The following is a 15,325-nucleotide window of genomic DNA, read 5'->3' on the forward strand; positions in this document are numbered from 1 at the left end:
AACTAGGCTGAAGGTTTGAATGGGAAGGGGGGCTCACATTAAAACTGTCCGTCCTGAAAGAATCATCTTGAGCAGAGCAGTGACCTGTTTGAAGGACTGAAAGCTAATTAATAAATCCTATTCTGAATGCAGTGCTCTTGGTTACATTTCAAAATAGTGGTTATGAAAGAAACATACTTTTCTTCACAGGACAGGTGTACTTGTTTCAGTGTACATATTCATGTGATAAATTGGTTTAATTTGATATGCACTAAACAGAGTTCAAACTAAGAGTCTTAATCACCTTTCCAGTCACCATGACATCAAACCGGATTCCATACACCTTGAACAATGTGCGCTCTTCCACTCCGTTCTGTTTATAGTATCTTGCAAACCTGTAAATAAAGACCAGCAGATTGTTCTCTGGTATACAGTCCTGTCTGCCATACCCACAGGAATTATCAAGATGCAAATCCGTATCTATTATGGTTTCGTTCAATTCGCAGCAGTACAGCTGCAATTCAGCAAAGCTGAAATAAAAGGGATGATTTAACGGCATAATGTTGTTGCAAAGCGAGTGCGCTGTTATCCAGCTGCATCCCCTCAATGCCAGAATTAGGAGGTTTAAACTGGAACGCAACAGTTCCTGTGCCTGCCACGGGATGGCGCTCCAGCTCTAAGGCATTGTCACACTTTGAAACAACCAAGACAAATGGCAAACAGTTTTCACTGTGGCTGACAACTCAAGCCTACCAGTCAACAGTAAGCAATACCACCATCGCCAGCTCTAGCTAACAGTATATTAGACACTGGAAGCATACCCCTTCCCTCTAATACAAGACTGTACTCCTGCTCTGACCTGAAGCTGAAGCCAGGGAATAGGGTCTTCTTGTCGTTTTTCTCATCCAGTCTTCGAAAGCTGTACTCCGGGACACACTTGTGAAGCAGCCAATCCAGGTCACATTCCCAGTTAATCTGTATTGCTATCACTCCTCCCTGTAATTCAAGTGGAAGTACGATCACCCTCACAAACATGACCATGAGGTATAAGAGCATGTACAGAATAGGATAAAGTAATGGTAATGTGGACAGACAGAGACACCTCCATATAGCCCCACAATCTCATACTCCCAATAGCATGTGCTGAATAATGTGAATACCATGTTTCATTCTGGTTTGATAAGAGATTGTCCAGATATATGTAAAAACGTAAGTGAGACATACGGAGGTACGACTGCCTACACTGTATTCCCATTGCTAGGGATTCCTCTGCGAGGGATAGCAATGGGAATTTAAATGTAAAGACCATCAAATACAATTCCCTGCTGAAGTCTAATAATATGATGCAGAATATATCTAATACAATTCCCTGCTGAAGTCTGATAATATGATGCAGAATATTTAGTACTTCTAGTTTTAAGGATACAAGATCCCCCACATTTAACCTGTAGAGAAATAGATCAAATAAAAGTTATTGCAGATACTCAATTTATATTAAGAAACACATTTGTAGTTTAAATCAAGGATAATGTAATTAATTTAAACAAATCAGACGCACTGCGCTCAGCACAGCTGCAAGGTATGCTGGAACACTTGGAACACTGCTGACACAAAGAGCTTGCAAAAACAAGGTTCAGCTTCACAGCATGTTTAGGCAAGATATATAAGACAGGCATTTGAGAAGAATTCAAGAGGATCCTCCATGAACACACACCAGCATTGTGTCGGATGCTCTCCCAGAGATTAGAGAACTCATTACTCATTCATTTCTGCTAATAACTAGAAGCCTGTAACAGGGGAAGTCTGTGCTGACTATCTGGCGCATGCGTGTTTCTGCAGGAAGAGGGCAGCAGTTTCATAAGATCCGCCTGTCAGTCATGGTGATGACACGGAGAGGTGGGGAAGAGGGTGTGTTGGCTTTCCCTCTCTCTAAGTGGCTGAGAGGCGGGCCTTGGGGGATTGCTCGGCCCATAAGAACTGCGCTTGGTTGTGCATTCGGGTGGCCATGACAGAGGAAGCCCAGGGACGCTAGCTGAGGTGGCGAGCGTACACAAACACCAGGCAGGAACGCCAGTGGTAGAAGCAAGAAAAATAAAATCAGGCAAGCACGGCTGAGGAAGACAGCCAGCCTTAAACAAACCATTTATTAAAATCTCTGGTTACGTACCCGAGGGGACGAATGTAGAACTAGGGGAACCTTGGCCACCCTAGTGTATAGTGCACAGCGAAGCGTAGGACAAGATCCGAGCTGGCTGGCATAGCAGCAGTGGGGGGCTACGTAAGCAGCACTTTTGTTTTGTAGTTTCATTACTGTGTTTTATTTTCCTTTTTCATTTCGCCTTTGGTTTTCATTATTATTTTTGAGCACCTGTGAGTGCACCTGCCTATACCTGTGTTGGTAACCTGTAGTCCTGATTACCACTGCCGGTATACAGGCCACAGACAACAGCGCCCTCTGCGGGCTAAAATAAATACAAAAGAAAAGAAATAAAACTGGGCACCTGGGCGGTGTTTTCAAGTACAATCTTTGGTCTCCCGTGTCAGTGAATACCCTCACCCTTCCACAAAGCCACATTAATACTGATTAAGCTGCAGAAGTGTGACACTTGATTACTGGAATCAATAAAGGAAACAGGTTCAGTTCTGCTTCGATCCTTGTTGTGTGCACTCCTGCACACACAGATACAGACAGGATGTAGTTTCCTTACACCTGCATCACTCTGATCCAAACAAGCATACTCTCCAGCACAAGAACAGGGGCACAGCAAGAAAATGAATAAGCATACTCTCCAGCACAAGAACAGGGGCACAGTAAGAAAATGAATAAGCATACTCTTCAGCACAAGAACAGGGGAACAGTAAGAACATGAATAAGCATACTCTTCAGCACAAGAACAGGGGAACAGTAAGAAAATGAATAAGCATACTCTTCAGCACAAGAACGGGCACAGTAAGACAATGAATAAGCATACTCTTCAGCACAAGAACAGGAGCACAGTAAGAAAATGAATAAGCATACTCTTCAGCACAAGAACAGGGGCACAGTAAGAAAATTAATAAGCATACTCTTCAGCACAAGAACAGGGGCACAGTAAGAAAATGAATAAGCATACTCTTCAGCACAAGAACAGAGGCACAGTAAGAAGCAAGACAATGATCTCTCCTTTGAATTGCCTTCTGTTTTGTTTTCTCATTTCTCTACAATGAAATGTAGACGGTTGCAATTGGCAGCCCTGACCCTGGGAACAGAAGCCCTCTTGTGTGATTCTATGAAAAGAAAAGAACCAGGAATTAACCTTAACAGCCATTTCTGTGAAATTCTCCCCGGCTTCTTGGACAATATTTCCCAGGCGGAATATCGGGCAGTATGGGTCTGTCTTTCGGTTAAACATACACTGTTTTAGATAGATACACTGTCAAGATGTTTCTCCTGTGAAAAATAAATAAATAAATTAATAAATGATTATAAAGGTGACATTATGTTACTACAGTAAATTAGCTTGTAATCTAGAGCCTTACTTTGTGTAATTGAAGTTAATGAATCCAATGTTGTTTTTAATAAAGACGGTGAAGTTTTCTGCTGATTCCAAAACAGCAGGTCTAGGTAGAAAAAAGAATGACATTATTTACTGAGAATCATCTTTCATGCCCTTTGAGCCTTTATTATTAGGCAAACACTGACGAGTGGCTCCCATAGCCTATGCCTTTTATCATGTATTTTATAAGAAAGTGTAACCTTATAAATATAAGCCATTAGGCACATCTGATTTGATCCCATCAGTGAACCCCCGACCATGCCATCCAGTTGACTCCTGTGCTATCTGTACGTACTCAGATCTTAATCAAGCAGCAGAGCTCTCTAGTGGACTCACTCAGAAAGAATCAGATTTTTTAAATATATATATATATATATATATATATTATATATATATATAAATAATTTTAATTATTTTACCCCTGATTTTCTCCCCAATTTAGAATGCCCAATCATTTTTTCCCCTCACCGCAGAAATTCCCCACACAGCTGCTCAGTTGAACTGAAGGTTCAGTGAGTATCCTCCGATCCCATGACCGAGCCAGTTTCCTTTTCTACACCCAGGAACTAGAGAGAGGATGTCAGGGAACTACCGGCCTCTGGAGGACAAAGGCCAGCCCTGCAGGTGTCTGCCGAGCTCGCTAGGCGTCTGGCCAGGAGGGTCCTGTGTAGCATGATGATGAGAAACAGTGTGCCGGGTTTGCCTCCCTAACCTGCAGGAGCACCAGAGCCACTGTGACACTCCCTCTGGAAACATCGCACAGCCAGGACCCGGACCTGTGCTCCTCTGACTATATGACTCACCTGCACATCACACACTGTGCTTGTACCAGCAACATCACACAGCCAGGACCCGGACCTGTGCTCCCCTGACTATATGACTCATCTGCACATCACACACTGTGCTTGTACCAGCAACATCACACAGCCAGGACCCGGACCTGTGCTCCTCTGACTATATGACTCACCTGCACATCACACACTGTGCTTGTACCAGCAACATCACACAGCCAGGACCCGGACCTATGCTCCCCTGACTATATGACTCAATCAAACAGCCAGGACCCGGACCTGTGCTCCCCTGACTATATGACTCACCTGCACATCACACACTGTGCTTGTACCAGCAACATCACACAGCCAGGACCCGGACCTGTGCTCCCCTGACTATATGACTCACCTGCACATCACACACTGTGCTTGTACCAGGTGAGCCACTCTTGGACCCCCCTCAGAAACTGTATTCTAACTAAAATACAGACACCCCGTCAATTTACCAGACTATAGTATAGGGTGGTGCAAGCAGTCTGGTAAAGTGATTTTTTGGGGATAATAAACCCACATTCTGAAAGCAACCCATCCAGAGATCTATACACACAAGACGTTACGACTAACTGAAATTAGGAACAGATAGTATATATAACATGCTTAACTAAAGGCAATAACTTTTGAGTTTGTACAAAACATACACACACTGTGATCTATAACACACATACTTGGAAGCATTCCTCATTCCCTCGATCGGACACCAGGCAAACACCTCACAGGTTTTTACTGATGAGTTAAATTCAACACATTGGCCAGTCGGATCCCCTGAGGATAAAAAAATAAATATTCTAAGCTTTAAAATCAGTTTTACTAAGCTTTTTCACCACTATATTTTCTTCCTTTGAAAGGTCTCCAATGGTACTACTTGAATGATCTAAAAAGTGGCAGATTCACATACTCAACTATCTGATGTACTAAGATGTTTACTAAGATAGGTAAGTTAAGGAAACAATGATATAGGTGGGTATAGGAGCAGTGAAACTGGTTGGAAAATGTAGATTGTTTTAAAACCTTACCTTTAAATAATACCTTTAAGCCAGGCTTGTTTTGATGTAACTAACATTTAGAACACTGTGTATCTGGGAGTATTCCACTGTTTAATTTAACAATGGAATTGTGACAGGATGAAAACCCTCACTTGTAAATCGTGTTTATTTGGGTTGAATTTTATTTTGTTAGTCTGTTTTGTACCGGTACTTGTTTTCATGAAAGTTCATTTTGAGCCTCAATGATCTGTTCATCTTCATGTGAATGCAGCTGGTTTAGCTGAATTGCTTAAATGATTGGTAATGTAGTCTGGATGCGCAGCCCTTTGAGCTGCTGCTAGTTCTGTTTTGGACTCATGGGAGATGCTGGCTACCTGTGTGCGATCCTGCTCTGCTACAGAGAGCTATTTTGTTAGAAGTCTATTAGGTAACTTTTGTTTTTGAATGGTTAAAAGTATTTAGTTTTAGATTTCATTTAATAAACGTGTGCAGTGCTGTGCTGGAACTGCATCCTCTGACTCCTACTCCAGTGTATCAGCGCTTGCTACCATTCTGTCTTTGTCCAGCACGGTCAAGCCCTCACAGGAATAATCCTTGCCGTGGAGTTTTGCAGAATCTATATTCCATTCACACAAACGATAGCAGCTCAACTGAATCAAACACTAGAGCAAAAGATGACATACCATTACTCTTCTGGTTAGTATATTCCTTTGTGCAATCCTCATTTGAGCTGCATATTGTTCCAGAGTCTGGTCCCTAAAGAAGATGGAAAAGGGCGGTTTATGTACACATGCTGCATCATTGGACCTGTTTTTGTTATTTTTTTAAGAACATGTAACATCAGACAAAAATTTTGAAAAACAGAAATCAAATCAAACCTGTTTATAAATCACTAAAAGTTTTGGAAGAATGCTGTGGAATTCACAATGGGCTGTCAAGTAAGTGAACACTGAATGAATTGCATGCTAATATACAGGCTAAAAACTGCATCTCATTATTTCTGACACTGGGAGAGGGACAATCAGAGCCAGATGCATAGGCAAAGTAGGCATGTGCCTACGGCCCGAACTCAAGGGGGGGCCCAAAATGTTTTTTTTTTTTTTTAAACATATACAGATTTACGCCTAAACTGGAAAACAACACTCACTGAACTTGTATGCCAAAACACTGGCGATTTCTCTGCTCTTCTGGAGAAAAGGGCATTTTATTTAATGAAGGAAGTCAAAACCCACTGGATCAACAAAAAAACAAAACAAAAAAAAATAAGGAAACATTATTGCAGATTTTGCATGCAGTAAACTGTAACGTATTTGACTACACAACAATGTACAGGTATGTTTGTTTTTTACTATTTATTTTTGTGGACTATTATGGAGCTACCGTTAATGAACAAAAGCTTGAACACCCTTCTATATATTACCTATATATCAACTTCATATGGTGCTCCATGTTGCCTTTTTATTCACTAAATCATCCTGATTGTAATCTTGTTTTAAATCTGGCAAGTAGAGTCTCCAATAGAAATGTAGGAATGTGCTGTCACTCAGTTGTTGGGCGGGTCTAAAGTATTCAGAACGAATCAATGATAAATACAAGTCAAGAAGGCAGGACATTGCCCTGCAGCACAGGAAAATGTATTTATTATTATTTTTGTAGAAGCTTTTATTTTTTTTAATGTGAAAAGGGTAAACTCAACGTGAATTGATTAACCATTTCCAGTTTTCCCGGTGTTTCAGTGTTTATTGGCTATCCACCGAAGAAGAAAAAAAAACCAGAAGCCCTAATTACAGTGTTGTTGTATATAAACATGTAACATCTTTCATTCTATATCGCAGTTAAAGTAATGTAGGCCTATATTTGATATAGAAGCTTTGTACCGGGATAAAAAATAAATTTAAAAAAAGATTTTGTTCTACGAAGCGTCAGTAACTGGAATCTGTAAATTTGCTGTAAAATCTGCTTCAGCGAGTGACAGCTAAACAGTTCAAATAAGATACTAAAGGACTATGCTGTGCAAAAAGGAGCACAAAATTAACAATATGTAAGTTACATGCATAACGATTTCTGTTTAGTTTTCAAGTAGCCTAAAATGACAGGTAGATTAATGCAGTTTGCAATTATTGTGCTTTTAAATATATTATAAATTATGATGTTTCTGTGACTTCATATTAGTTCAGTAAAATCATACATGTAATATAAAGCATTCTGTTAATGGTAAAGGCATATTTTATGTAAGGACTGGGAATCACCAACCTGCTTAATTGTGTTAAACTGTATTCCACAGACCGGGTTTGGTCTGTGGAAAAGGTGGCAACCCTAGGTGGAGCGCTAGTTATAAAGGCTATAGTGTATAGAGGTGTGTGCGTGTGTGTGTGTATGTTTGTATGTATATGTGTGTGTGTGTATGTTTGTATGTATATGTGTGTGTGTGTGTATGTTTGTATGTATATGTGTGTGTGGCTGTTTGTTCAGTGGTAGGGGGCTCACAAGTGTATGCTTGCCTAGGGCCCAGTGATGGCTTAATCCAGCCCTGGGAACGATTGTAAATGATTGGCTGGGAGGTGAGTCCATATATACGTATTTCTTAGCAGACACCCTTATCCAGGGTGACTTACAATTGTTACATCGTATTATATTTACCTACAATTACATTTTTTACATTATTTTTTTACATACAATTACCTATTTATACAGTTTTTTATATACCTTTGCTAATATACAATATAGATGCCAGCATCTTTAAAAGTAGTTACCTCCAGACAGTTTCCTTGAGTTTGATTCTTTGTGACTACTGCATTAGTAACAACAAAAAAGGAGTCCTTCCCCTGTGGAAGAAAATGAGAACTGTAATACAAAGGAAATTAGGACATAACTGTCACTTTAAGCATTAGTAGAACCTTGGTGTCATCCCACTTAAATATCTGTCAGTTAACCTTTAATTACCTGTCAGTCACCCTATTTAAACCACAGTCAGCTTCCTAATTCTCATCTTGCTTTTCAGTTTGTGGTTAGCTAGCAGACCTGCAGACCCAATCTTAAAACAAATGTTTTGTTTTCAATCGGCTTAAAATGACTACTAACCCGATGCAGCTTTCGTTTTCATATGATTCAGATGAAGATTTTTTCACTCCTTCTGGCTGTCTGCCTGTAACAAATAATCCACCGACAAAACTCACAAAGAAATCCTGGAGCGATTGGGCTGCTTTATTTGTTTCATACTGCAATTCCATATCGGCAGAGCCTGTTTTTCCCCTCAAAAGTCACAACAGAAATCCAAGCTTGTCAGTTCACACTATGCCCCTGTAGTGCAAGCTTCACTCACTCATGATCCACTTTTCAATTTCATCTGATCCTTCGTCCGATTTGCATTATCAGATTTTTAACAATATGAAGCAACTCATTCATCCTCTTTCCACCTCAATTTCTACAGTATTTGATGCCTGGATGCTCTCGATATCAGGATCACTCGCTTGGAACCGGCAGCCATTACTTCCTCATCAGTAGCACCAGCAGCAGCACTCGTCTCTCCCGCTGCTTCAGCCACGCCCACTCCTGATCTCGAGCTGCCAATCTTCACTCTAGTGACTTCGACTAGTTCAGGATCCTCTTCTGCTTCAGTAGTTCATCGCCACTCTCTCTCTCCTCAATTGAGACGTAATATTATTGAAGGTAAAGATATTAATTTGGTCTCAATACTTATTCAAACCTCAGAATTTCTGGATCACAGGGTAGTAGACTGTGGAGATTTGTCTGTTCACGGATCCTTGGCTGTGTAAAAATCTTACTGTGACAGGATTGACCGAGGTTTGAGACAGTTTTAAAGTTCAAAAATAAAGTTTTTAATAAACAAAAATAATCAAATAAATAGGCACGATGGCCAAACAAAAAGGTTTCAAACACAAAATACAAACACAAAACAAAAACTTACAAAATAAAGTTTCCAGGCTGGGCGTTGCCTTCACTGGAACAGAAAACACAGCACAAACAAAACACTCCTTCTCTTTCCAGAACTCTCTCTACAACTCCCCCCAGCCACGGCCTCTCCCCTGGCTTTTATTCCCTGTGGCTGGAGCCCAATTAATCAATAATAGCTAATTATTCAATTAGGGCTCCAGCCACATTCTCACATGTTTTCCTGGCAGGGAGGAATTTTAACCCCCTCCCTGCCAGTCCCAACCATGATCATAAAGACGGGGCAGTCCCCTGTCACATATCCCCCCCCTTATGCCAAGCACAACATGGCCTAAATGGCCACCTCCCCCTCAGTCTCAGTCCCGGAAGAGGGGGAAGCACAGTGTCCATGGGGGCGGCCATGGTGGGACGTCCGGCACCACCCAATTCTTCGTGGCCGGCAGCTCCCTCTTCCGGGGCTCCGGCCACACACTATCTTGCCACGAAAGTGCCGCTGGGGGAGCTGGTCTCCTGACCTCCCTCCCCCTCTTCATGGCCGGCAACTCCCCTCCGTGGGGCTCCGGCCATAGTGTAGCGACCCCAGGCGAAGCAGGATCCCTGGCAACCCCAGGCGAAGCAGGATTCCCGAAGACCCCAAGCGACGGCAGCAGCGGCGGACCCTTGGGAGGCGACGGCAGCAGCAGCGGACCCTCGGGAGGCGACGGAAGCAGCAGCGGACCCTCGGGAGGCGGAGACGGGAACGACGGCCCGGCTCCCTCTGGTGGCGGAGGCGGGAACGGCGGCCCGGCTCCCTCTGGTGGCGGAGGCGGGAACGGCGGCCCGGCTCCCTCTGGTGGCGGAGGCGGGAACGGCGGCCCGGCTCCCTCTGGTGGCGGAGACGGGAACGGCGGCTCGTCTCCCTCTGCTGGCGGAGGCGGGAACGGCAACTCGTCTCCCTCTGCTGGCGGAGGCGGGAACGGCAACTCGTCTCCCTCTGCTGGCGGAGGCGGGAACGGCAACTCGTCTCCCTCTGCTGGCGGAGGCGGGAACGGCAACTCGTCTCCCTTTGCTGGCGGAGGCGGAAACGGCAGCTCGTCTCCCTCTGCTGGCGGAGGCGGGAACGGCAACTCGTCTCCCTCTGCTGGCGGAGACGGGAACAACAGCTCGTCTCCCTCTGCTGGCGGAGGCGGGAACAGCAGCTCGTCTCCCTCTGCTGGCGGAGGCGGGAACAGCAGCTCGTCTCCCTCTGCTGGCGGAGGCGGAAACAGCAGCTCGTCTCCCTCTGCTGGCGGAGGCGGAAACAGCAGCTCATCTCCCTCTGCTGGCGGAGGCGGGAACAGCAGCTCGTCTCCCTCTGCTGGCGGAGGCGGGAACAGCAGCTCGTCTCCCTCTGCTGGCGGAGGCGGAAACAGCAGCTCGTCTCCCTCTGCTGGCGAAGGCGGAAACAGCAGCTCGTCTCCCTCTGCTGGCGGAGGCAGAAACAGCAGCTCGTCTCCCTCTGCTGGCGGAGGCGGAAACAGCAGCTCGTCTCCCTCTGCTGGCGGACCCTCGGGAGGCGACTCCTCCCCTTCTGGCTCTCGGGACGGCGGCTCCTTCCCTTCTGGCTCTCGGGACGGCGGCAGCAGGGGAACCAGCAGGCATGCTCCTTCTGCTGGTGACGGTGATGGAGGCAAAACCAGCAGGAACTCTCCCTCTGCTGGTGGACACCTGGACTGTGGACGTTGGGCCTTCCCCCTCTTGGGCTCTGGACGCACCGACTCCCCCCTCTTGGGCGCAGGACGCACCGACTCCCCCCTATTGGGCGCAGGACGTTCGGGCACCTCCCACTCAGGCGCAGGACGTTCGGGCTCCTCCCACTCAGGCGCAGGACGTTCGGGCTCCTCCCACTCCAGGTCTGTGTCCGGTAACACCTCCGGGCAGTGGTGCTCCTCATGCCCGTACTGCATGCACTGAGTGCACCACTCCTCTTCCTCCCATGTCTTCCTTCCTCTCTGCCTCCTTCTTCTCCCCTCTGTTTGCGTGGGGCAGATGGCCACTGTGTGCCCATATGCTCCAAAGCCAGTGCACAACTCTGCCGCGAGACTTTTTAAAAACAACTCCCCGTCGTCATCTGCCTCCTCCTGGGCCAGGGCGTAGGGGCATCCTGCCCAGTTGTGGCCATAGACTTCACCGCGCCCACACCAGTCCGCTGGTAGCACTTCTGGGCAGGATCTCCATCGATGATCCAGCATCCATGAACACCAGGGGAAAAGGCTGGCTGGGTCCTCCAGCTGGGGTGGCTGTTGTTGCAGCAGCCTACATTTCTTCGGCTGCTGCATCTCCTGCCTTTGCCGCTGTCTGCTCTTCCTCCCCCATTTAAATCAAGTTTCCAAAAAAAACCTCCCAAAAAAGAAAGAAAAAAAAAATTACTGCTCTGAGCCTCCAGGTGGCGCTATCCCGTTCTGACACCAACTGTGACAGGATTGACCGAGGTTTGAGACTCAGAGACAGTTTTAAAGTTCAAAAATAAAGTTTTTAATAAACAAAAATAATCAAATAAATAGGCACGATGGCCAAACAAAAAGGTTTCAAACACAAAATACAAACACAAAACAAAAACTTACAAAATAAAGTTTCCAGGCTGGGCGTTGCCTTCACTGGAACAGAAAACACAGCACAAACAAAACACTCCTTCTCTTTCCAGAACTCTCTCTACAACTCCCCCCAGCCACGGCCTCTCCCCTGGCTTTTATTCCCTGTGGCTGGAGCCCAATTAATCAATAATAGCTAATTATTCAATTAGGGCTCCAGCCACATTCTCACATGTTTTCCTGGCAGGGAGGAATTTTAACCCCCTTCCTGCCAGTCCCAACCATGATCATAAAGACGGGGCAGTCCCCCGTCACACTTACTCTTGGAGAATTTGTGCTTGCTTTCTCTGTTTTTCGCGATGTCCTTTGTGAAGTTTATGCTCACCGACGGTCAGATATGGCGGTACCATTTTTTATGAGTATCATAAAGCTTTTTCAGCCAAAGCAGCTTCTCAGTTTGCGTCGGACAATACACTTGTTTGATTGACTAGTCTCAACCCAATCCTGATCTGTTTAACAGATTCTTCAGTGTTCTTCGCGCTAACACTTGAGGAGTTTGGGTTTCCACCGCCTATTCTACCTCTGTGTCCAAACGCAGCCTCCAATTATTCTTCCCCTGCTCTCAACAACACTCCTTTCTTCAGGAATTGCGCGTCTGCAGTTTCTCCTATTAATTCTTCTGTGCTGCCTTTTTCATTAAGCAAAGATTCTCATGGAAGACTTGACAGAAATACGATGATTCTTGGTTGTAAATCACCCTCCTGACCTGTGAGGGTGCTAAGCAGCGAGAACAGAGTTACTTGGACGGGCTGTCCTGACAGTTATTTCCCAGGGTTCAAGGGAAGTCGGTGAAGGGGAAGGGGGCAAGACTCTGTTGCAATAACGCATTCACCCGGAAGGGAAACGACGTGGCAGCCGCAGAATGGAGAGACGGTTGCACTCGTTTAACAAGGGGTCATGTGTGACAGCATAAATCATAATCTGTTCCTTCGCATTGGTTTGTGTTTGAACCTTGAAGGACTGTGAGAGACCCAAGTGAACGTAACAGTATCATGAGTGTTTTGTTTGTTTTGTCTGTTAGTAATTTGTCTTCTTTGTAAATTGTCAGATGGCTAACACGTTTTCTGAGCTGTCGCCGTGGGCCAGCACAAAGCCGGAACAACACATCACCACCGTCACAAAATACTTGTAACTTGTATCACCCACCACGAGCACTACTGCACACACCCAGAACTGGTGACCGTGTCTGTATTATTGTGGGGTGGATATTATTGTTTATTATTTGGGACAGCAATCCCGTTGTTATTTACCCCGTGCAGTACACATTGTGTATTGCCAGGAGATTATTGTTTGGTCGCCAGATCTGGAAATTATAAATAAAACCCTTTCCAAACTGGATTACAATTATCTCTGTCTGCTTCATTCACGCACTGCTTGAATGAAGCATTGGCTTCCGTAGCCATTATATAGTGTACATACCAGATTTCTCCAGCCTTGCCAAGCCGATCTGTGAACTTCTTTCAGTTCCCAGAGGGGGAGGGGTAAGGAGGAAGAACTCAAAATGGAGAACAGAGGCCAAGCGGTCATTCCAGCCACCACCATCCCAACCAGTAGAATGGACTGCGAGGCATCAGGACATACTAGAGAGGTTAGTGGAAGCCCTGACAAGTCCACCAGTGAAGGCATACCCTGATTGTGAAAAACCGTTTGTGTTGCATGTTGATGCTTCAGAAGAAGGTCTGGGAGCAGTCAGGAGGCAGGAGGGTGTACTGAGAGTTGTTGCTTATGGATCCCGAACCTTGACTCCTGCAGAAAAAAATGACAGACTTCACTCAGGAAAGCTGGAATTCCTAGCTTTAAAATGGGTCATCACAGAGCGTTTCCGTGACTACCTCTTCTATGCTCCTCACTTTACAGTATATAGTGACAACAATCCGTTGACCTATATAATGAAGACAGCCTAGCTAAACGCTACAGGCCATCGCTGGGTGGCAGAACTTGCAGATTATCGATTTACTTTGAAGTACCGTCCGGGATCTGCCAATAGAGATGCTGACTTCTTATCAAGGAGGCCCACAAAGATCGACGAGCTTATGACTGAATGTACACAAGAGTGCCAGCCTGATACTCTAGCTGCAATGGAAGAAGCACTTGATGCTCAGGAAAGAGGTGGTGTTGACTGGATCGCCACTGTGTCGTGTGATGTGGCCACTTTGGCAGAAACTGTATGGGAATGTGAGACTACAGCCCAACTACAGATGACTGAGGACATCAGAGATGCACAGAAAGGGGACCCAGTTATCAGTAGAGTTCCAACCCTAAAGCTGCAGAACAATGTCCTGAAGAATAAGGAAAGGCAAAAAGAACCTGCAACAGTAAGACATCTACCGAGAGAGTGGCCTCACTTGCAAGTGGACAAGAATGGAATACTTTGCCGCAAACAGCAACAAAACTTCAAATGGTCCTGCCAGAGAAGTATAAGATGGTAGTCTTCAAGCAACTTCATGAGAAGATGGGGCACTTGGGAGCTGACAGGATGCTTGCTTTAGCCAGAGATCGTTACTATTGGCCGAAAATGAGAGAAGAAATCGAGCACTACATAACTAAAGTGTGTAGATGTCTAAAACAAAAGAAACCAAATTGAACAACAAGAACTCCGCTACAAAGTATTGTAACCATTGCACCGTTCGAGATGATCTCCATTGATTACCTGCACTTAGAAAGAAGCAAAGGTGGATATGAATATATTCTAGTCATTGTAGATCATTTTACCAAGTTTGCTCAGGCCTATGCAACATCAAACAAATCTGGAAAGACTGCAGCACAGAAAATATTCAATGATTTCATCCTGAGATTTGGATTCCCATTGAAAATCCATCACGACCAGGAAAGGGAGTTTGAAAATGAGCTCTTCAGGAAACTGCAGGATTACCTCAATAAAGTGGTCCATGCCTATAATTCTACTGTCCACGAGGCAACTGGATTTTCCCCGTTTTTTCTGCTCTTTGGCCGAGAACCAAAGCTACCAATCAACCTGTTTTTCCAAGAGAACAAGAAATGGAAAAGCAGTCCCATGAAAGTTATGCAGAAAAGTGCAAAACAGCTATGCAGGAAGCCTATGAGATTGTGTCTAAAAACTTAAAAAAATCTGCAGCACGTGGAAACAAGTATTACAATCGGCGAGCCTGGAGTTCAGTTCTGGAATCAGGAGATCACGTGCTGGTAAGAAATTTGTCTGAGAGAGGAGGACCTGGGAAGTTACGTGCACACTGGGAAGATAAGATACATGCAGTGAAAAAAGAAGAGGGACAGACAGTCCAGTGTATGAGGTTGAGCCATTAGAAGGAAGTGGGAGAATAAGAGTTCTGCACAGAAACTTGCTAATGCCCTGTCCATATCTTGTAGATGGACAAATGAGTAGTAATGCACAGCCAAAACAAAAACCCCACAGTCAAAAGAAAAAAACACCCCGGCGCAGAGACTATACTGTTTCAGTGAATCAGGAAAATTCTGAAAGCTCGGGTGAAGAACCATAT

The 15,325-nt window shown here is 44.9% G+C and overlaps 1 pseudogene; it reads right to left on the reverse strand.

Moving 5' to 3' along the window:
* Positions 1 to 15,325, reverse strand: part of LOC117395248 (P2X purinoceptor 4-like) — a 40,048-nt pseudogene that overhangs the window by 1,054 nt on the left and 23,669 nt on the right.

Source organism: Acipenser ruthenus, chromosome 35 (assembly GCF_902713425.1).
Source record: "Acipenser ruthenus chromosome 35, fAciRut3.2 maternal haplotype, whole genome shotgun sequence".
NCBI lineage: Eukaryota > Metazoa > Chordata > Actinopteri > Acipenseriformes > Acipenseridae > Acipenser > Acipenser ruthenus.